The sequence below is a fragment of the Manis javanica genome, chromosome 13 (assembly GCF_040802235.1).
Source record: "Manis javanica isolate MJ-LG chromosome 13, MJ_LKY, whole genome shotgun sequence".
NCBI lineage: Eukaryota > Metazoa > Chordata > Mammalia > Pholidota > Manidae > Manis > Manis javanica.
Window position 1 is genome coordinate 61,862,471 of NC_133168.1, and position 24,055 is coordinate 61,886,525.

General features: G+C 41.7%; 1 protein-coding gene and 1 non-coding gene across 4 annotated transcripts in view; both read left to right on the forward strand.

Annotated features, from left to right (window-relative positions):
• Positions 1–8,217, forward strand: part of STX11 (syntaxin 11) — a 43,087-nt gene extending 34,870 nt beyond the window's left edge. For all 3 annotated transcript variants that reach the window (XR_012124294.1, XR_012124296.1, XR_012124295.1), the window contains exon 2: positions 6,710–8,217. The gene's annotated coding sequence lies outside the window, so the exon portion shown is untranslated. The remainder of the gene's footprint in view (positions 1–6,709) is intronic.
• Positions 8,218–14,189: 5,972 nt separating this feature from the next.
• Positions 14,190–14,271, forward strand: TRNAL-UAA (transfer RNA leucine (anticodon UAA)). Its single transcript has one exon. It is a non-coding gene; the product is annotated as a tRNA-Leu (tRNA).
• The last annotated feature ends 9,784 nt before the right edge of the window (positions 14,272–24,055 follow it).

Genomic DNA, 24,055 nt, shown 5'->3' on the forward strand with positions numbered 1-24,055 from the left:
GGGGCATCAGCTTCGGGACCCGCTCAGAGGTCTTGCTGCCCTGTTTCCCTAGTTTCCAGCCCTCCACGCATGCACTGTGTCTGCACTCTGGTATGGATGGCTGGGGCTGGGTGTTTAGCAGTCCTGGGCTCCCTCTCCCTCCCCACTCCTACTCCTCTCCTCCCACCAGGAGCTGGGGTGAGGGGCGCTTGGGTCCCGCAGGGCTGGGGCTTATATCTTACCCCTTTCACCAGGTGCTGGGCTCTCGCATGTGTGGATGTAGTCTGGCTGTTGTCCTGTGTCTTCTGGTCTCTCTTTTAGGATTAGTTGTATTTGTTGTATTTTCAAAAATATTTATGTTTTTGGGAGGATATTCCCACTGTCCTACTCATGCCGCCATCTTGGCTCCGCCCCAAGTTAGTTTAATAAACATTGTTTATTTATGTGTGTCCTAGCTATCTCCAACAGAAAAGCCTGTAAAGTCACTTAACAAGAACATACCTGTCACACGTGTGTTTTAATATTTCTATGTCAGGATCTACTTCCCCATTGATGTACCATTTACATTCCCCTTTTACTTGATTTATCTTCTTCCTCAGATTCTAGGATCCCACACCAGGGATTCATTCCAAACCACCATAAATCTATTACGGAACAAGGTAGAGAAAGAAGGAATGAATAAAGGTCCTCACGTGTCTAATCTCACTGGCTGAGGCTGAGCAGCACCTCTGTTTCTAAGATCTTCTGGAGATGGATGTATCTCATATCTGTTCTACACTCCCCATAGGTTTCCTTGTTTTCTTTCCTGTGCATATGGATTTATACAGCTTGCCTTACCTAACTCTTCACTACTCATGTGTTCCTCTCTGTCTACTTCCTGTTGAACTTCTTGCTCTGACCCTCTGACTTGATTGCTGTTCATCTTCAAGTTTTCCTGGATGTCTTTTCACCCTGACCTTCAACTTATGTGTAATTCTAAGCACTAATCTGGATCTAACCACACTTTGCTTAAAAGTCATCCATCCCACATCAGATAAACATGTCCACCCAGCACAATAATACCCATTGCTGTGTCACATTTCAGTTTACGGGGTGGGTTGATCTCACTGTTCCTCATGATAATCCTGTGGTGTAACATTACCATTCTCATTTTTTCTAAGAGGTGGAAACTAAGGAGGCAGTCCTGTAACATTTGACAAAGTTATGTTCTTGTGTGTGACTATATCTTATATGTTAGAATATTCTAAACATAGTACTAAGTTCTCTCTATGAATGTTCATGCTGACACCCATATAGAAGCATAGATTACATACAGATAGAATGTTTCTTTGACTAATCTCTGTGACACTCATGAAACAGGCTCCTCCCTCAGCCATCTGACTGCATATTTTCTCCTCGCTTAGGCTCCTCATTGCCAGTCTCTTTGCAGGTTTCCCTCCCTCTTTCAGGCTTTGTTGCTGAATTTGCATCTAAGGCCTTTCCTCTTCTCCGTCTGCCCAATCTCCCTGAGCTATTTCTTTTACTCCTAGGGTTTTGAATACCACCTTCCTAAATGCTGATGGTTTCCAGATCTGTATCTCCAGCCCTGACTTCTTGGCTCAGATATGGGCCTGTACATACCTACCAAAGACCTGCAATTATATTGCCCACCGGTATTTCTCAAGCTGCAGACCCACCATCTTCCCCAGCCCAGCTCCTCCTGCTTACCCTGTCTTTGCAAGTGGCATCATCAACCACTTTCTACCCCCGTAATCAAACCAGCCCCTGGCTGCGCCTCCTGTCTCCCCCACTTTGCCTCTCCTGCACTTTATATGCTTGTCTCACACCCATGGCCACTTTCTCAGGTCAGTGAGTCTCTCTTGCCTCAGTTACTTGAACAGCTGCTAACTGGTCTCTGGCCTTGGGTCTTGCCTTCCTAATCTAGTCTCTACACCACAGTCATAGTACTTTGTTTTTGTTGTTTTTTTTTTCTGTCATTACTCTGCTGGTTTTTTTAAATTTATGGTAAAATATCCATAACATAAATTTACCATTTTAACCATTTTAAAGTATATAGCTCAATAGTGTTATGAACATCCACACTGTGGCTCAACTAATCTTCAGAACTCTATTCATCCCGTAAAACTGAACCTCTGTACCCATTAAACAGCCTCTCCCCATTCCCTCTCCCTCAGCCTCTGGCAACTGCCATTCTACTTTCTGTCTCTATAATTTTGATAACCCTAGGCACCTCCTGTAAGTGGAATCATACAGTATTTGTCTTTTTGTCACAGGCTTATTTCACTTAGCTTAACGTCCTCAAGGTTCATCCATGTTGTAACGTGTCACAGTTTCCTCCCTTTTTATTGCTGAATAATATTCCATTGTAGGTATAGGCCACATTGGTTTATCCATACGTCCATTGATGTGACTAATCTGCTTAAAACTCTTTGACGGTGGTCCATTACTGTTGGGATAAAATCCTACCCATAAGTGAGTGTGTCTGAGGCCCTGTAGGATCGAGACCCCACCTGCTTCTTTAGCCTCACCCTCCCCTCTTCATTGCAACTCTCTTGTCCATCAGCTATGGCCCTTCCCATAGACTGTTTATCTGCCTGGAACACTTTCTGGGACCTGTCACTTGTATTGGTCTGGGTTCTCCGAGAAGCTAACTTCATGAAGAAATTAAACCTGCGAAGAATTTATTAGGAGAAGTGCCTCTAAGAGAAAATAGGGAGAGAGCTGGGTCAGCTGAGAGTTGTCAGACTCTGTGCAAGGTGGACTCCAGGAAAGGCGAAAGGAGCAAGGTGGCGTGGAAGTGTCCCAGACTGCTGTGCGAACTGAGAGGACTTTGCAAGGCCATCGGTAAGTCCATAAGCCACAGTCACCATCAGAGGTGCCAGTGTCTTTCAGGGACAGGCCTGTCTTAGTGTCCCTGCTGCGCTCAGTCATCACTGTGGGGTTGGGGATGGGCTAGAGGTGCATGGCCTTGGTGGAAATGAATGAATTTCAGCACTTGCCCCTCAATTATGCTGGCGCAGTAGGTGTGTTGTGAGGCGCATTTCCTCTCTTGACCAGGCAAGCTGTGCCTTCCTCTGCTAGATTGCTTTTTGACTTTTAAGAGCAGACAGTAGCATCTTGTTTCTGGATCTTAGCATTTTGCTTAGTATCTTACTTCACAGTATTCATTCAAGTGTTTGTGCTCTAAATGCAGAAATCGAGATAACTCAGAATTTATTTTGTGTTATGAGTGGCTTTTTGTATATGCTCATGGTGTCTATTTTATGGCAGAAGGCCCCATAGCTAGCCTCCCTTCCCCGTGAAGGGTCTGTGCTGAGTGCCAGGCCCAGAGTGGCAGTGGTGTTCTGGGAGCAGGGGCAGGACTTGGTGAGGGGAAGGAGATGGGATTGGAGAAGAAGCTGCTTGGGGAGAAGTAGATTATCCAAGAGAATGGTCAATCAGTAAAGGCTGAGCAGAGAGAGAGTCTGACCAAGTCACAGGGGCTGAAGCCAGCAGAACTGGCGGCACACTGAGGTGGGGCTAGATGCCATGAGGCAGAGCCTGAAAGACTGTACCTTGAATAAGATTGGATGCAAAGAAAATTGTAAAACTAAGTTTTATCTGGAGGAGATTTTTGTTCCTTTTTATTCTTCCAGTCACAGAAGACAGAAGTTATTTTTTAAATTTCTGGACAAAATGTTTTGTCTTCAGTTTCAGTTGTATGTCTTCCTCTTTAAGGCGGAATCTAGTAGGGGAATTTGTGCAAAATACTTAGTTGTCTGTGACCAAACACTTAGAGGGCAGAGTACAATTAGGGGATATGACAGAAGTGGACCAAAAAACTAGACAAGGAAGCTGGAAATATGAAAAATTGACTTTCCTGTGACCAAACGAAATTAATTTTCATCTGTGTCCTAAAAAAATAGAAATTGTGAGCATAGGACTTACTTGGCTGGCTGACATGTCAGCCAGGACAACGGGGCAACTAGAAATTGGCAGTGTTTCAGGGTGGGGCCTTTGGGCATCTGTCCTGAACTGTCCCTACTCATTGAGGTCTCTGTATATGAGGATGCTCTGAGGTGCTCCAGTCCATTCCCCCCAGTACACTGGGGTACCACCTGCCTCCCCTTTCCCCCCACCACACAGACTCCTTAGCAATCCATACTGCTTATCCAATACAGAAATGTTCAACTGCATGTGTATTGTGCCGAGAAATAACTTCAAGGCCATTCTTTGCCTGGCAGGGGGTAAAGACCAAGGGGAGATGGGAGGACCCTGAACTGCCCTTTCTTTGAGCTGTGAGCTCAGCTAGGCTGCAAGGCCCCATTCTCTCCCTGTGAAGCCAGCCTGATAGATGTACTGTTATGCAGCCCGAGGTGCCCCCCAGCTGCCAGCAGCTGGAGCACCAACTCTTTCCAAACACGGTTTCGGCCCACAGCAAGAAGAGACTCTCCAGGGGGTAGAGAGGATATACAAGGAATGTCACTCTTAGATAAAAAGAAATTATTTAGCCTCCACGTGACAAAGGCCGGAATTCCTCTTGTGCTGGGAATGTTTAGCTAGTTCATTCCTTAGCCCTGCCCTGGGGTTTACCCTGATCTAAGGCACCCATAAAAGGGCAGGGATGAGGCAACATGTTTTCTCTTCACAGTCTTCATTCCATTTTGTAATCTGGTTCATGGAAGAAACCTGTCAAACAAGAAACGTAACAAAGTGGCAAGATGTTAAAACATGTCCTTACCCAGGAGAAAACAAAGCTGTCCAGGAAATGAAAGAAAGTGACCATTCTTTTAATGCTGCTCCTTAGCAGGGTAGCTTCTCATGTTTGGCACCCTGCATCTGTGTTGGTTATTATAAATATTTGAAGGAACCTTGCAACAATTCCTCGTTTCCAAAAGGAAACTAGAGCATTATTAGCAAAAGGTGCATCTCTTGTCACCGATAGAAGAGTTTCAGTGCTAAATTAGAAATAGACTGGCAGAACACACTGGGGGATATGAAATGGTCAAGAGAAATTCCCTTCTCGATAAGAGATGAGAGGCTTTCAAGAAATATGTCTGGAAGGAATAATCCAATGTGAATTTGAGATTTAAAATAAAATGAAAGAAAGGAAGCTAGAAGGATGACTCATTCCTAGATGGATGGTAGGTCAGAAAACAAAGTAGCCCTGGACACTTAGAGGGCAGAGTACAATTAGGGGATATGACAGAAGTGGACCAAAAAACTAGACAAGGAAGCTGGAAATATGAAAAATCGACTTTCCTGTGACCAAACGAAATTAATTTTCATCTGTGTCCTAAAAAAATAGAAATTGTGAGCATAGGACTTACTTGGCTGGCTGACATGTCAGCCAGGACAACGGGGCAACTAGAAATTGGTAGGTTTCTTTTTTTTTTCCTTCTGTGTATGCCCTGTGAGTACAATTTGGTAAAATTAGGTATTATGGTATTCTATGATAGAATTTTGTTTGGGTTGAAATTCAGTGTGGTAAGTGGGATGAAAATTTTGGCAATTTTTCCCAACAACACCTAAAGGCTTTCAAAGATCTCTGCTGACTCAGACCCTTTATATTCATTTGTATATTAATGTATTTTCCTATTGCTTTTTTTATTTAAAAAATGGAAAAGTTCTTTCCCATTCTCACAATCTGATAAAATATGATTGTCACTCCTCTCTTCATCCTACTATTGCATTATTCTTTATCAATAAATAAAACAGGGAGAGAATGATATTATTGATTCCACTTAGTCTAGTGTTTCTTTGCTTGGTCTGCTTTTTTACTCAGAAGAATATTTAAAATATGTGTTTGTATTTTCAAAATTTTCACAAAGTCTTAAAAACAAAATAGATACCGAAGTTTCTATCTCAAGTCAAAACTCATGGAATTAAAGGTATGTCATGTAACCTTGAACAATTAGTTACCTCCTTAAACTATACTGCAAAAATAAAACAAAACAAAAGGAAACATTCATGCATTTGGATTTATATTACCAACTCCTCTGATTTATTTGACAGGAGAAAGAAGCTATCATTGCCAAAGGCTACCTATAGCGTGTGGGCTTGGTTGACAGTGTTTGCCTTCTCCCTGGCTAACCCTGCATCCTACACAGCTAGAATAAATTATTAGATGTGGTTGAGGTGCCTAAGAAATAGGGGGAGGGAAATTTCTATTTCCCACAGCTGGGTAGCATGACAACACAGTGTAACCTCACATGTATTTCCGGGTCCTGGGTCAAATGAGTCAACCCACACACTGACATGTGAAATGGCCAGGGGTTCCGCCTTTGACTCTTCCTTCTCTTTAGATCATCTCATTCATTCCAAGGCTCTGCTACCTTATAGTGGTAATCTCCAAACTTTTGTGTGGAGAAAATTGACCACTGATTAGCCCAGCAGCTCTCATTAATTTGCCTAATAAGGAGCAAGCACCCAGTCTGAACTTGACCCACGATACCCAGGTGCTGTCAGTATAAGTGGCAGCCTCTCCGAGTAGTGGGCACCCAAGCCAGACTCTTCTTCTTCTGCTTGCTAGATTGCTTTTATTTTCACCTTTGAAAAATACTGTTTTTGAGTAGCAGGGATCAGCTCCTAATGCATCCAGCTGGGTCCTGCCCAAGCATACCATGGGATGAGGTAAGATTATATGGGCGATATCCTGGGACTGCCGTTCTGCCTGTGGCGCAGCCTGCACTGTGTGACACTATGGCATTTGCCTGAGCCATTTTCTCAGTAATCTGTATTTTCATTCTAGATATGTCACCTCAGCTCCAGATTTTCATATCCTACTGTCTGCCTGACCTCTGGAATGTGCCTCAGGGTCCTCACGTTCAGCGTTCTGCTCCTCCCACAGGCCTCTTCAGTTCCTGGAGTCCTCATCCTCCCTGATCTAGAGGGAAAATATCAGGATCACCTTCAGTTCCATTCTCTCTCTCCACAACCAAATGAACTTAAAGAATTGTTGCCAATACTGAAAAAAAAACCCAAAAGATAAATGTTTGGGATTATAATATAATTATTATTATAATGTAATCCAGCATGCAACCAGATACTTCATATGTGGAAGCAGCTACAATTTCCTGCCTGGATTTTCCCAAATGACTCAACAAGAAAGTGTTTCACCCATCAGGAATTATGTTTTAATTTACATTTAAATTGTTATAATCCTTTATGTTCCTGTGGTTGTTCACTCAATAAATGTCTATTAGGTACAGAGCTGATATTAATTTTGGTCCAAATTTTCACATATATTTTTTCATGTGTATAAGTTACATGGGACTGGCTTCTTGCAGGCCTGTGGACCCACCATAATTTTTAGTAGCTCCTTTATTCATTTTCACAAGTGTCTGGGTTTGGATGATAAATTACATGTTCCTACAACATATACATATATGATATGTAATCGGGGTGTCCCCTTATTTGACATTTTCCAAGATCACCCTGCCCTTTCATGTCTGACCAGCTTAGTCTGTGCCCCTGTCCTGAGTGGCTGCGAGAAGACCTTGCCTTTTGTTAGACTGTCCCTCTCCTTGGTGGGGAGCCCATGGAGACAGAGGATGTGGCTTTTTTTTTCACTGCCTCTTCCCAAGGCTGTATCTCTTACTAGCCAAAAACACAAAGTAATATAAATATTCCTAAGGAAAGAAGAAATATTTAAAGCAAAATAACACATGGAGGAGAGAAAATCAAGAAAAACAAGTGTTGAAATTAAAACACAAGGGTTAAGATACAAATGCTATGAGAAATAAGCTGTTACAAGAAAATCAAATTGTTAGATTTAATTATAAAATGAAAACAAAAAGCTACCATCTGTGAAATGAAATAAAAATATGAACATAGACTTTAAAAAATTCTCAACTAGAGATAAGCATAACTTCAAAAGAATGAGAAACTAATATTTTAAAGGAAATACAAATGAAGACGAAGGAGAAAAAGAGAGGCAGAACACTTAAGGAATGAAGAACTAAGACAGAAATGGGGAAAATCAGATAAAGTAAATTAATGAGATAATATGTGTGCAGAGCTTCTCATCACAGTGCTAGAGACTGTTCCATAAAACAAAATTTGTTTTTAATGAAGTTGGAAAACAATAGATGAGGTGGAGAAGACGAGAGGATGGGAGTAGAGAGGCCTGCTTAGAGCAGCTAAGAGGCCTTGGCAAGATTCCCACTTAGACTTCTCTGTAGTTGAGTCCTGGGTTGCTGGCAGATGGGAAGCACATGGCAATACAAGCTTCCCTCCGCCCTGCTTCTTGTCCCATGTCCTCAGTAACTTTGTATGTCTTTGTGGTATCTCTGACCCAGGGCTGTCTGGAAGAGCCTCACCACAGTTTCGGCAAAGCTTCAGCGTTGGTCGACCTCACACATGCGCAGCCACCAGCTCTGTTCTTTGGAATCCAGAAGCACAGCACACTCAGGTATCCAAAAGTGCCTCAAAATTATTTAGTAAGGCCCAGTGTAAGCAATCAGATGGCTTCCCAGTCTCACCTTCAGATGAGAAAATATATCCTAGTTGATGGTGTTTAGTGATAGTGTTCTGAAAATCTATGATATGGCCATATTTCTTCATAACATAATTGAGATAAAGGATGGGTTTTAAAGTAACCTGGAGGTTTAAGCATTTAACTGCTGTTGAAATGAAAGGATGTTATGATTGTTATGATTATGCTGGGAAATGAGAGATTTCTAGTAAAGTGAAAGTGAAGTTTCTGGCAAGAGCAAGTCACATCTTAAGAGAAGTCAGCTTGAGGGTTCCACCTAATAATTTATATGTCTATTTATGTACAGAAAGACAGCAACTGCATCCTCCTCAGATAGGCTTTAGGTGTTAGGAGAAAGGTAAATGATAAGAAATCCAGCCAATAATGCGGTTTCAATTAAGGAAGCAACTTTAGGGGATACTGGAGAATACCTTCTGCAATGCCGTCTGAGCACTCAGGAACAAATGCTTTGGCAGAAACCCCACTGTGATAACAGGGACTCTAATACCCGAGCATGCCTCAGCCTCACCCAACTCAGATGCTGACTCCTGAAGGTAGGGTGGGGTTTAAGAATTTACATCTCTGACAAGTTCCCAGGTGGTCCAGATGCTTTGAGAAGCTCCCTGCTTATATTTAAAGACATGTTGGTTATCTCACATAACAAGAAGATTGGAAGTAGGTGGTTTCTGGTTCACTCACTAAGGTCCTTAAGGGCAAAGTCTCTGTATTTTACCCTCCAGTATCTTTGGGTTTTAGCTGCTTGTCCATTGTCTGGTCCCCTTGTGGCCATGGGAGGGCTAACAAGGCTCCAAGAATTGCATCTTTACACCATCTAATTGAAGGCAGGGGGAAAAGAAAGGAAGGAATAGTACAAGGTTTCACTTTCTGAGGCTCTGTTTTCTTAATTAGAAAGAATCGCTTTCTCAGGACCACCCCCCAACTACTTTCCCTTATCTCTCATTGGCCAGAACTGCATCACATGCCCATTCTCCCCCCTTTTAGAGCCCCAGACTGATGATTGGCAGAACAGGACAGTTATTGGTTTAGCCCAATAATGATTCATCCCCTGGGGTGGGGGAAGGATTCCACCTTCCTGAAACCAAATCGGGAATGGCTGTTGGAAAAGCAAGGACACTCACTCCCAGAGGAGCATGCCTTCAGCCAAGCCCTCTGCTAGATATTTTATACACGTTATTTCCCTTAATTCTCACAACATTTCTTCTCAGGTAGGTATTATTCCACCTTACAGATGAAGAAACTGAGACTTGAGAAGAGATTAAGTATATTGCCTACACAGCTAGGAAAAAAATAGAATTTGAACTAGACCTATGGACTTCACAGTCTAAACAATACTTTACATTATGATGTCTTGTGGCCTGTTGTTCGATCTATATTTCAGAAAAATCATTGCTGTCATGATAATCCTTAATGATGGATGAAAAGGGTAACTCATATTCTGGTCACTCTACAGGATATGCATGTATTACATTTCATGAGATTTGAGACAAAAATTAAATTCTGTAACTAAACAGAAAATTTTGTCCCTCAAAGTGATAAATCCCTTAATTTTTATTATAATATATAACATCAGGCAGAGTGAGAAGGACACATCTAAAGTGACTTTGGAACCTCTAGTTTTGTATTATCATATTTGCAAGTAAGTGCATGCCTCACTTGCAATTTATACTTTATACTTACTCATATCACTTTATAATTTTATGTGTTGTGGGAAGTGAGATTCATCCTGGGCCATAGAGGAGAGTTAGGCAGATGAAAGCAGCATGGGAAAAGACAGGAGAGAGATGGAAAATGGCTTAGCATCTTCAGAGGACAAGGGGTCCCAACTGAGTATGACAGGGATTTTGGAAAGGGCTTATACATGCTACTTAATTCGCTTCTATATCACTTGAACTTTATACACTTTTATAGCTTGAATTTATTTTAGTTTAGACATATACAATCTGAAAAGATAGAAAAGTAAAGATAGAAGTCACATGTCAGAAGGTTTTGGGAAAACTGAAAGTAAATGAGTGGACTTAGAATCTATGGGCCATTCATTCAGGAGTTTGAAAACAAATGGAAGAAGGAAGGTTGGATGTTCATAAAGAATATAGTGTCAGTAGGATATTTTTTTAACACACATACATGTGGAAACAAAATACATGCCCGTGAATGCATCATCAAAGCTAGAGAAACTAACTTTGGCTAGTATGTGTACTAGTTATGCAAACTGCATAAAAATAACACAACTTAGCAGCTTAAAGCAGTAAATATGTATTATTTTACAGTTTCTGAGGGTCAGGGACTCAGGGGTTGGCTGGGTGGCTCTGGTTCAGGGTCTCTCATGAGGTTGTAGTTCAAGATGTTGGCCAGGGGTATGGTCATCTGAAGGCTTGACTGGGAGAGTCTGTTTCCAAGCTCATTCATGTGAGACCTCAGTTCCTCGCTGGCTGCTCTTCAGCATGTGAGCCTCTCAAAGGGATGCTCGTAGGACAGCTGGTTTCCTCCAAGAGATCCGAGAGAGAAACCAAGATGGTAGCAACAGTGCCTTCTGATGACCCTGTCTCCAAGGTTGCATAGCATCTCTTCTGCTTTATTCTATTCATCAGAACTGAGTCACTAGATCTAGCCCCCACTGAAGGTGAAGGGAATTAGGTTCTATCTCTTGAAGAGAAGAATATCAGAGCATTTATGGATTTATTTTTTAAACCACCTCAGAATGCATAAAGAACATTATGACTTAAATAAACACAGAGTGAAAAACAGTTTAAATAGAGTGAAACATTTCCCCATAAGAAGGATATCAAATGCAATTTCCTAAACATGAAGCCATTTCAACATTACAAAATGCTTAATATTGTCATTTGCTCTCTAATGGTATCAATTATAACAAATTACAACACAGTGATTTTCACATTTTGTTCCAATACTCAAGTGGATATTTGTCATCCCTCACAGTTGCCAGCATCTTTTGAACACCCTTGTTAAGTTTGGGGAATTTCCTCCATTTTGAGGCCTGCTTCTTAAGGTAGAATCCAGAAGTTCACTTCCTAGCTTCCCTTGCAGCTAGGACCTAGGGATGGAACTTGTATTCTTCCACACAGACAATCTCATGTAAGAATTTGATTTGGAAAAGAGCAGCATGGCCTAGAATCCCATTTCCAGTAAGGAGGGAGGAAAGGATTCCACTGATGGAATCAGACCTTGAACTCTTTATCTTGGGACTCTGTTTTCCCTGTGTTTGCTTTATTCTCAGATAGCCTAAGTCTTTGTAATGTTCCTAGTGATCTGTTATAGTATTCCAGTTTATCAGTCTCACAATTTTCATTTTCTATTGCTTCATTAAAAAAAACAACCTACTGGTACAAAACAGTAGCATTTTTATTTTTCCCATAGATTCTTAAGTCACAAATGGGAAAAGGATTAGGTGGGGACAGCTTGTCCCTGCTCCATGACATCTGGATACTTAGGACAGATTCAATGGCTGGAGGTCACTTGATAGCTAAGGGCTGGAATCAGTAGAACACCCATTCACATATATTTGTAGCAGTTAATACTGTTGTTTTGGGTTGTTGGCTAGAGCAACTGCATGTGGCTACTTGGGCTTCCTCACAGTATGACAGCTGAATTCCCAGAGCATGCATCCCAAGAGAAAAAGGCAAAATACAGCACCTTTTATGATCTTGGAAGCCACATAGCATCATGCTGCCATAGACACAAGCCTTCCCAGATTCAGTGAGGGAAAACACAGACAGACCTCCATCTATTGATCGTACAGGTGTCAAAATCACAGTGGAGGAAGACAAGGTCACATGTGGGATGGGAGGTATTGGTGTGTCCTGTTTTGAAAAATATAATCTGCCACACAGCAGATTGACATCTTCTCTTCATCAATAGCTCAGCATTACCTGTAACTCTGATTACACTAACTTGTGTTCCAGGCCCATCCTTATAAAGTGGCCAGAGACATTTAATAGTCTTACAGCTTCAGAAGAGGCACTCCCTGTCATATGGCTCTGCGTTCACACTATCTTATACTAGGAGCTTGTTGGAGGCTCACTCTGGGGTTAAATGAAAATATCCTTCAAATAGTATGCTGCCGTATATATTGTTCCAGAAGATCATGGAGTATTTGATGGCTGATTTGTGGTAAAGCTCTACAATGCCCTTGAGGTGCAGCAGCACATTTAGGAGTCCCCTCCTTGTATCTGAGTGAGTTTTTAATTTGGCCTCTAAAATTCAAAATGGAGATAGAAACACTTGTTTTACAGTGTTGTCAAAAAATTAAATTAGATAATATATGTAAAGAGTTTAGAACAATGATTTGGTACTCAATCCATCATTTTATTATTACCATTTTAAGTACCTCGAAAGTCTGATTTTATGAAATCTGAGGCCCCTGATAATTTGGTGGAATACACCGGAAATGGTTAGGGGTGGGTGGTTCTGAGTCATCACCTCATGGATGCCCTGGCAGAATCCAAGTTCCCTTTTTTCTCTCAGGACAGGGTAAGGCCTAAGGAACCTGCTCTGTTTCTGTCTGCATGTTCCAGAGGCCAGGCCTCGCCCTCAGCAGGAGGTATACTGTTGAGGCTGGGAAGCTGATGCAGGCCACTGATACCACAGTGTTAGGTGGCAAAGTGGGTAGGCGGCAACTCTACTGGTTATTATCCTGAGGAGCTCTCTGAGAGGCAGGCAGTGTTCTTGACTGGGGCTCGGAGAACCGGGGCGACAGGCTGGGCGACAGCACCCCCAGGGCCTGTCAGTGTTCCCAGGGATCAAGAGTTCCAGAGCAACGGGCTTCTTACAGTGTGACACAGTGGGTGCGGGCCCACACAGTGACGTGAATGTGGGTCAGGTGGATGCAGCGTCGGGATGATAGAAGTTTTTGGTCAAGTCCGCTGGCACTGTGAGAACAAGGGCGTGGCTGCCGATGGCGGTGGCTTCCCCAGCCTCCCCAACGCTCCAGAGCACGTGGCTGTGGTAGTTGGAGGTCCTGGATGTGGGGAATAGAGTGAAGGTGCAGCAAAAGGGGTGACAGGACCCACCGAATCTCCTGTGTTCAGAGAGGAAGGAGAGCATTGTAGAACAGTTATAAGAGAACCCAAACATCCAAGTGCACGGGTAAGTCGTGGGAACAGGGAGGCCACCGCACTGCGTATGGGGCGGTGCCCCCGTGTGTGGTGCCTGCAGTCAGCAGGGAGGGCCAGTCGTGCCACACTCCGGGCATGTGGCATGGCCCAGTATTGACGCAAACTTCTGCAAAGCTTCCTTCCCATGTGACTTGTTAGGAAGGAAAGCAGCACACAGCTTCAGGAGTCCAAGAACTCTGGTGCCCCTGCAACTCATTCCTTGAAGTTTATTCTGTTTAGAATTAAACAAACCAAACATCGCCCTCTAGGCTCTGTCCGGGTACCACCAGTCCAGGAGCCTCCAGACTGCGCTCCTAGGAATCCAGATGTTTACTGGGTTTGTTTCCCGCGCCCGCGCACCTCGAAACCGAAAGCAGGATTGGCTGGGCCCGACGCCGGGCGTCGCTGCGGCCGCTTCGGGAGCGCGCAGAGCTGGGCTGCAGTTGCCCTCGACACCGCCGTGGGCTGGGGGCAACAGTGAGCCGAGGCCCTGGTGGGCAGGCCGCTCCGGGGTGGGCTGAGAGAACGGAGGGAAACCGGCGGAAGCTCCTCGGCGCTCCTGAGGGCGCCGAGACGGTGGAATACAACTTGTAGGAAGAGCGAAAGAAGCACCGTTCGCCTGTACCAGGATGGCCGAGTGGTTAAGGCGTTGGACTTAAGATCCAATGGACAATGTCCGCGTGGGTTCGAACCCCACTCCTGGTAGACCATTTTTTCTTCTCTCCTTTCTTTTAACCTCCTTAAAATATGTATTTTTAAATATATATTTCACCGAGCACACCTTGGACTTAGAATTCCGCTTTCTGGCTGGGAGACGCTCAAGCCCTCAACTCGTGGCTCCGCTTCCCAAGGCCAGAGACGCAGCCAGCGGGCTGGGCATGGGGCGCGGGCGGGGTCCCTGGGCGGAAGCCGGCGGACGTCTCCGCCGCGCGGGTTGCTCGGCATCCGCGTTTGCGGGGACCAGGTGGGGCCGCACTCGGGCGGGGCCCGCGCAGCCGGCTGGGCTACCCCGCAGCAGAGGTGGAACCGGCTAGGTGGGGGCGTGCGCTTGTGATACGGCAGCGTACTTAGAAAACTGCCTGCAGAAAGTCAAAAGACACATGTCTGCCTTTTTCTTTTTTTTTCCCACCAAATTAATCGTGTGCGTACAATTCTTCCCTTAACTCCTCGAAGGCGGAGACTGTGCATCATAGGTCTAAAGTCGACTCGTAACTTGCGAGTTGGGCTTAGAATTTCAAAATACTAATGGCATGGTCTAGTGTTTTTGTTTTTGTTTTTCTAACACTTTTAAAAAACGAAAGTAATCTAAAACCTAAACAAAAAAATGTTGCAAGTACAGTGCACAGAACCTTATTAGAAAACATTAATTTGAGAGTAAGATGCCCACTAGATGCCCCAATACAACCATTAAAATCAGGAAATTCACATTGATAAATACTACCATCAAACCCCCAAACCCTATATAACCACCATATGTCCTTTATAGGTAAAAGTCTTCTATTCAGAATAATGCATTGCATCTACTTGTTAACGTCTCTTTTAGGCTTCTTCAGTCTGGAACAATTCCTCAGTCTGTCCTAGTGTCCAAGATCTTGACACTCCTGAAGATGACAAGCCACACATTTTGTAGAATGTCCTTCTGTCAGTTTGGGTTTGTCTCATATTTCTTCGAGATTAGATTCAGTTTATGCTTCTTCAGCAGAACTTTTGCAGAAAGGATTCTATGTTCACACTGCATCCTATCGTATAAGGTGATTTTGATGTGTCCTTTTACGATGATCTTAATTCACTTGATTAAGCTTCTCTGCCAAGCTTCTCCACTATAAAACTACTCTTGTTCTCTTTGTGATTAAATGCATATTTTGAGGGAAAGTACTTTGAAACTAGGTAAATATCTTATTACTCATCAAACTTACCATTTTATTCAATTATTTATGGAATTGTAAATGATGTTAAGTATGATTCATGATATTTTAATTAATGGTTACAATCTACTCTGTAATTGATGCTCAGATTGTCCCAGTGGAGTTGCATTCAAGTTGACTTTTGACATGATTCCATCACTCTGTAGCACTTCCTTACTTCCTAATCTAAGATATTCCATGCTTACCTTGTTTTTTTCCCTGACCCAGCCCTAGAATCAGCTGTTTTCTAAAGATCCCTGGTTTCCTTTATAGAGAATGGTAGTTAGCAACCAAGATCTCAGTGCTGGGTGTGCTCACTGCTTTTGATGTGTTACTATTCCCAGGTCCTATCAGTGGACAGAATTAGGGAATGTGGTATGTAGGTGTTTATACACATCTATATTTATCTATTTATATATCCATTTATATTTATATCCAGGAATTCATACCAATACCTCCAATTCTGATCCAAAACTACAAATTTTGTTCTGGTTTTCTATCCACATTTGTAATTCCCTGAACTCCCCACCCACCAATGTAACATTTACCTTGCTGGGACCTATTCAATGGCTTTAGACTTGAATTATTCAAGAAAGGGAGGGAAGGAAAGGAGAAAAGAGTGTCTAAGTAGTTTGGAAATGAACATCCTGTCATCATCTGAGAACTGAAATGAGCCAATCACTTAGACACTTGGGATGTGCAAATAAGTAACCCAGCCTCTGCCTCAATGAGCTTAGATACTATAAGAGAGATTTTAATGAATCACATTTATAATGAGAAAATATGAATTATATCCAGTGTGCTAAAGGAGCAGTGTGAGAAGCCCCAACTCTTCCCCAAAGCTAGCTTGAGGGCTTTGGGAAGGGGAGAAGGGAGAAAGAGAGGCACAGGTAGGGGAAGCAAGCTTACAACCATGCTAAGTATGGTGCCTGAAAGATTCAAAACACGATTCAATCTGATTAGTGTTGCATTTGGATGTCTCTCTATTTACCGAGATAGAGACTCTTGGTCCATCTATGTAGGTTTTGCGGTGGACAGGGGGATGCATATTGAATTGGCAGGAAATATTTTTTGGGGGAAAATTGTTCCATTTACTTTAAAGCCAGTTAGATTGAGCTCAGGCTACCTCTCTCTTCCTCCTTAAAAGCTGAGCAAGAGGAAAATGATTTGAAGCCTTTCCAGCCTGAACAAATGGGCTCATGCTAATTTAAGTGTTTGTGATACTATGTTCATGTGCAAATATTGCATAATATTACCACAAATAGAAAAAATGTAGTATGGAATTGTACCTTGTTCCTTTAACACTGTATTGTAAATCAAACCTCTAGTCAGTAGTAACCAGTTACTGTGCTTTTAGCAGGGATGGTAAAAGACCAGCCAGTATTTTCCTGAGATTGCTGGAAATCTGACAAACAGATCACTGTGAGGTGCCACAAACGGGGACAAAATGAAGCCTAAGAACTGCTGGTCTAGAAACAAGAGAGTCTTTCAGGTAGATCCTAGGGCACTGAATCAATAAATTTCTATTGATCTGTGTGCATGGCCTACCTAACCACAATCTTAGCAGACCAATTTAGATGGAATCTTTTGCTTTACTATTTCCTCCCCTGCAAATGTTTTATTACCTGTTTCCTCTAATTAGCAGGATTCTCTAAGCGAATTTTAACTTAATGCAGCAAACCTTAAGAATACAGTTCCATTTCTAAAAGAACAAGTCACAGGATGACCCAGTAGAAAGAACCCAGGCTTTGGAGTCAGTCAGATTTACCAATTTTCCCAGGTTCCTACTCTTTCTTTCCTCATTTCCAAATAGCAAAACAATATTTACCTACAATGAGAGGTTGTGAGGCTGACTGGGTTGTTAACATTCTTCTCACAAAAGGAGATGTTTTGTAACTCTTAGTTTTCTTCCCTTTTCTGGAGCTATCTTTTGTGAGAAGTACAGAACTGCACTGTGCAGGTAGGAAGAAATCTTACCCTACACATAAAGACCACCTTGCAATTTTTCAAAATACCATTACATTCACAATCTCCCTTAGCAAACAAGATCATACACCTAGGCCCATTGTTCCTAGGTGCTGGGTACAATTAGGCACTGTTTTCCTTAAAGAGTTTAAGAAGTACAGTTTTCTTTCACTCAAAATTACATATATAGAGCTAGAGAATATCAATGAAAATTAATATTAATATTAATTAAAATTAATATTTTTAATTCTTAAAAATTGAAATCCTGTCCTGAAATGTAGCAGCATCTTTACTTTTCCTTGGAAAAGTAGACCTGCTATTTTAGCCTGTGTGTTTTTTATAATTCTTAAAATATTCTGAATTTAAATTTGGATCATTTGTAGATATATCACCACTAAGCTTAGACTGATTTTTCAAAAAGTACTTTAACAATTAGAAATCAAATCACCAATTTGAATTATAAATTGAGAGTGTGGATTTGCAAGCATTCTTGGTGAGTCTGAACTGGTTATGTTATGCAAAACTGGTTGTTTTCTATTGGTCATTACACAGAGGTCTGTAGGAAGTATTGCCAGTACAATGCTTAAACAGTGACACCTGCTGGTGTATTTGAAGCAACTTTATGTGTTGAATTCTGTCTGCCTTATTCTGACTATAAAATTCTGACTGTTGTTTGACAGTTACTGTGTTTAGGAGCACATTAGGGTATGTCTAATCCAGCTGTAAATTGACTTTATTTTTTCTCTTTCAATAATTAATAATAAATCTGCCATGGAAACAATTCCCAAATCACTGGCAAAAAATGTGCATGAGTTATTATTTTAATGATATGAATAGGTCCTTTATCTCATCATTGTCCATCAACTTTATTTCAAAAGAATATCTTTTTTTCAAACTCCAAAACTATGAAATTGAAGAAGAATAGAGGTTTGGATTCGTCTTTAGCTTTAAAACACAGGAAGAAGTAAAGCTCAACTTGAGAAATCCTGAACAAGAAGCTTTCTTTGTCCTTAGTAACAATTTGGAATTTGAAGATCTTACATTTCCTTTATTTTATGGTTTTCTGTTAGATGCATTGCAGCCAGTTAATGAGCTTGAATGCATGTCACACATTTGCTAATTGTTCAAATGAGATAAATGATAATGCTTCAAGTTTTAATGAGTCTGTTCAGTTACAAAGATGCCACATTAGAGTCACGGAGCATAATTCCAGGTTCCTTGCATGTCTGCTGGATAAAAGGCCATTGTGAACCACCTGGTTTCATTTTCATCTAAACAGATTTTGTTGTCTCTGAATCACTTACCAGAGTGCCTGGCAGAGAACCAGTGATTGCACTGGGTCCTTACTGAAGAGAAATGGAAACTGCCTAGCAGAGTGTCTCTAGCACGTTAGGCAATGTATAAATGCCCATTGAACAAATGAACGACCTCAAAATCCACTGAGTGTATTTCATAGTTCATTCTATTTATCAGCACATATAAATCCACATTTAGGGTATGTATTTTTCAAAATATCCAGGATTTGTTTTAACCAGGTATGGTAAGCTATGCAGACACAGAAATAACTTTCATGAAGGAAGAAATTTTTATACTCACAGATCCCTAGACACAAGAGTCATGGCACATGACGTAGGGATGCAGGGTCAGTCAGAGGCAGAGGAAGTGAGAAAAATCATGGGCAAAAACCTTTATTGTGGTTTCCATGGGAAGGAGTGGGCCAGGCCAGGTAAGCAGGCTTGTTTTTGGCTAGTTTGAATAATTTCAGCAGGCTCTGGGGTGTTGGGGCTGTCCTGAGCTGTCTGGTATCTCTAAGGATCAGGTAACCCTGGAGGAGCAGGGCCGCCCTGGTCAGCAAGACCTCAGATGCCAGAGCATCAGGAATACAGACTCTGAGAAATTACAGTTTGGATTCAGACATTCTTATGCTTCTTCTCCTTTTCTTATTTCCCTTTTTTCAGTGAGGATAGTCCTTATCTGATTAGGTGAATCAAAATTCAGAAGCCTGAAGAGGCAAACACTTAGGTAGTTTTTGAGTCATTTATATCTAGGCAGGCTATATACTATACTTGTGCAATTCAAGACCCAAATTTATCTTTGGGTTTAGGTTGTCTTTTCAGCCATTTTCTTCATTGCTGTAGTGTAATGAAGCTAGCAGTTACTGAATAAGGCAACTTTTTAAATTGCACTGATAAGGTTGGTTATTAAGAAGAGTGGTGGATATGTGTCTCAATTTCACAATCTTTCTTATACACATATGATTTATGTGTTTTTGTGAAATATATAGCATAGGTCCTTCGAGGCAACAGAGAACTGTGATTAGGAGTCTACCAGTCCAGGTTTTAATCCCAGCTCCAACCCTTGTTTGCTGTGTGACATTGGACTGGTTACTGAGCTTCTCCAGTTTCTCACCTGTGAAATGGGGGTGATAATAAAAATGCCTGTCAAATAATTTCTTGTGAGAATTAAGTGTGAATGTGGTGATAATGTGCTTAGAAAGTGTCTGGCATATAGAATGATCAATAGATTTAAACAATTGTTATGCTTCAGTGAACCTCACAAAGTGTGCCTATGGATTGAATATGAGACCAGTTTTGCTGCAAAGGTAAAAGTTGTTTATGGAATTGGTTCTGTTGTTGAGTATACGTTGTATTCGCTATAGCAATTGCAGTAAAGTGAGATTGTTAGCAAAAGATACAATTTTTAAAAGACATGAAATTTGGGAGAGGGGCATAAATTACATTCTTCTAATTCGTTCTGTTTTGTTTTTTCCCATTGTGAAGTCCTTAAATGCCTAATTTTCCATCATCAACAATCTCTTCTTAAATAAAACTCGGGTAATTCCTTGAATAATTTTTACGTTAAAAAAACAGCACAGAGTTCTAAATTCTAACTTTTCAAATTCATGATAAGTGAGCTTATTGTTTTCTTCTGGGTGTCACACCCACTGGGTTAGTCACAAATAGCTATATTAAGGATGTTGTTCACATTTTTTAAACACTAGCAATTCTGACCCACCCAGTTCAGCTTCAATTTTAAATGCAACTTTACTTAAAACTTTTTTTTACTCCACAAGAAAAAAACCCCTGTCATTTGGAAAATGTGCAAAATAATGTATACTGTCATGTTTTTAAGTGTGGTAAAGTGCATCATATAGTATAGACTGGCATTGAAGTCTCTTACTATGCAGAAGACCTGAATTTACATTATTCAGTGTAATTCCTATTTCTATTAATGCACTACAAAGAACATGTGGAAATGTACATGGAATCAAAATGAAATTTTAAAGTGACTGGATGAGTAAAAATGACCTCAATAATATGCTAATTAATTAATTAGTCCATTTCTTTAATGCTGATTGTGGTCTTCTATGAGTAATCCTCAGAACAAAGTAAGATGGGATGCAGCTGGATGATTCTGGGTGGAGAAGCTCCCTGGGTGGATTGGGAACGAAGGGGATCCCTCTCACTGGCCTCGGTTCTGCTTCTACATCTCAGCACCACAAGCAAGCCCAATGCCTGTTTATGAAGCACACAGCTCCTGTGTCTTTTGCCCTGCTTTCAAAATGTCTAGGAAAGTGTTGTAAAGAAATACAGGCACTGAAAGATGGGTAACCTCCAGCTCCAACTAAGTGTTTTTTCAGTGACTACAATGGCAATGCTGGGCTGGTTGCTGGGATACAGCAGTGAATAAGAAAGACAGAATCCCGCCTTCATAGACCTTACATGTTATTAGGGAATACAGAAATTAAACAACTAATCGTCATGTTAATTCTATCAGTCATAGTTTTCTCCTGGAACTGTGGGGCATTGCTCAGAGCAGGAGAGGAGAAGCAGAGGCCTTTCACAGAGTAGACTGAATGTGAATGAAGAACGCTCAGTAGCCATCTGCCCATCACCAGGAGAGAGAGCCTGAATTCAGCCCGAAGAGAGAAAGAGAAGGAGGGAAAAGAAGAGGGGAGAAAGAAAGAGTGAGAAAAAGAAAGGAAGAAGGAAAGGAAAGGGAAAAAGGGAAAGGAGGGAGGGCCCCAAAGCCTCACTTGAACTCCTGGACCCAGTTGTTTCAGAATCAGCCCCACACTTGTTATTTCCAAGTTAAGACAATAAATTCCTCTTTTGCTTGACTTCTTATTTGAAGCTAAAAGAGCTCTGGTGAACATTGCTTTTAAGTACTGGTACAAAGTTGAGTATCTTCTTGAAATTAAAGGAGTAAAAAAAAGAACTGTAAATGTTTCAGAAGGAGGACAAGTAATGGCTTCATGAAATTTAATCATGGGTTTGTCAAATGTGAGAGTTGGAAGGGATTTACAAGACAAAGCTTGCAATAGGGCAGAAGTATCCCACGGACCCTCCCAGTAGAGGTAAACTAGGCTGCAACCCTGTGGTCCTTAATCATGATGGCACTGGCTCTGGAAGACATTCTGAAAGAATGTGGGGCCCTTTGGGCTTATCATAATAATTTGGGGGGTCATGAGGGAGCCAGGGATGCTGGGCATGCTGTAAAGTATGCAAGTCCCATCCAGTAAAGAACAACCTTCACCCTGCATGATCTTGGAATAGCCAGCAGGAGTTTCCTCAGGTTAAAAGCCTGTTGATCTGAACCCACAACGTAAACTCCATTTTTCATACTAAACACAAAATGTTTTTGCAAGCTTTCAATATGCAGTGAATTTTCCAAGTACATAACTATGATGTAAATCAAGGGAACTTGTACTTTGGTTTATTCAGAATTTCATCAAGAGTGAGTGTCCATGTTGGAGAGCTCACAGCACTCACAGCAACGGGCCTGGTGGTGTTCGAGTCACCGGTTCAGCACACCTGCATCAGCACGCATTTGTAGCTATTGTGTTATTGATGAAGTGGTGGTCTCTGTCTTCTGTAGGCAAGCTCTAGCACTTACATGTTGAGCTAGCATGTAGAACCAGATGTCTGCAACCTCCTCACTCATCAAGCTGAGCCTTTCATGCCAACCAAAAGGCTTATTTGTTCCTTTTCTATATAGGAAGAAATATCTTTGTTTGCCTGAACCTGCCCCTGCTTCCCCAAATCCTGCTGAGGCCAGCTGAGCAGGACCACCTCACCTCTGCCTCTTTGCCACAGCTGACAGGCAGAACATAGACACCGGACTCAACGGGACAAATTACATTCTCTCCCAATAATCTGGACTGTAAATTTACTGTAAGGATCCGTAAGGGCATTTTCTGCTAGGTGAACAGAGAAGCAAGACAATCTGATGTGCAGAAAGAGAAAAGGAGGAAGAAAAGCAAAGCAGAGATGAGTGGCCATGAGGCCAAAGAGAGAAAGACACCAGTGAGCAGCTGCTTTCCTCCCCAGTGGGTTCGCTAATGCAAGTGCAGACTTCAGGACGCCCAGCTGAGGGCTCCGCTGCCTGTACTGGCGATCAAATGATGCCTGACGCAGAGGGCTGCCTTTGATCCGCCAGATCAGTGCACCAACTCCGTGCCAACTGAGAGTCGAGTAGAGGAAGTCGTGAGCGACCCTGCAATTTAAATGTCTCCCTAACACTTCGCTAATTCATGTATCTCATTTGAAATTATGCAATGGGTTTTTAAAAAACGTTTATTTGAAATAATTTAAAACTTTCTGAAGAGCTGCAGAAATCATTAATCCTTTATTCAGATCCTCTGATTGTTAACATTTTACCATGTATATTTCACCTCTTTTTCCCATTCTCACTCTTAGGTTTCTTTTCTTTTTATTAAGGTATCATTGATATTAAGTTTCTAGATCATGTGAGAGTAAGTTATAGATAGAATGCCCTATTATGCCTGCATATTTCTCAGAACATACTCCCTATATTACTACAGTATAATCATCAAAATTAGGACACTGGTACATATATAATATTACCACTCAATCCACAGATCTCATTCCGGTTTTGTTGATTTCCTCAACAGTGTCCCTAATAAACACTTTCCTTTTTGGCTGTTGTCTCTTGTCTATGCTCTTCAATTGGGAATAGCTCCTCAGCCTTTTCTTCACCTTTGTGACCTTGACCTTTTTGAAGGGACAGATGAGTTATTTTGATAGAATGCTCTTCAATTTATATTTGCCTTATGTGTCCTCACTGTTAGATGCAAGTTATTAATTCTTGACAGAAAAACCATAAATATGGTGCCATGTTCTTCTTAGTACATCATATCAGCAAGCACATGACGTCAGTTTGTCCTGTGTCTGGTGATGCAGACTTTTACAACTGAGTTAAGATGACATTGGCTAGGTTTTCCCACTGTAAAGTTAGTTACTAAGTCCTTTGTATTTCTACCCACTAGTATTAACCTCCATTGATTATTTTTGTCTGAAACAGTTATTGCTATAATTTTTGCCAAATAGGGATTTTTTTTTCTATGTCCATGATTCCTTCTATATTTCTTAGCTGGCATTCCATTATAAGATAGGCCTTTCTCTTCTCTGCCACATACTAATTCATTTACAGGTTCCTGGAGTCCTGTTTTATTCAATTAGTTACAAACCATATAATCACTAAAATCTGGCTGTTTGCACTTTCACAGATTTGGCCAATGGAACCAGCTTCATGCTCCCTGAGTCCCTCCAGACATGCCGGCGGGTGGGGCCAGCCCGCTTGCTTGGTCATGAAGAAGA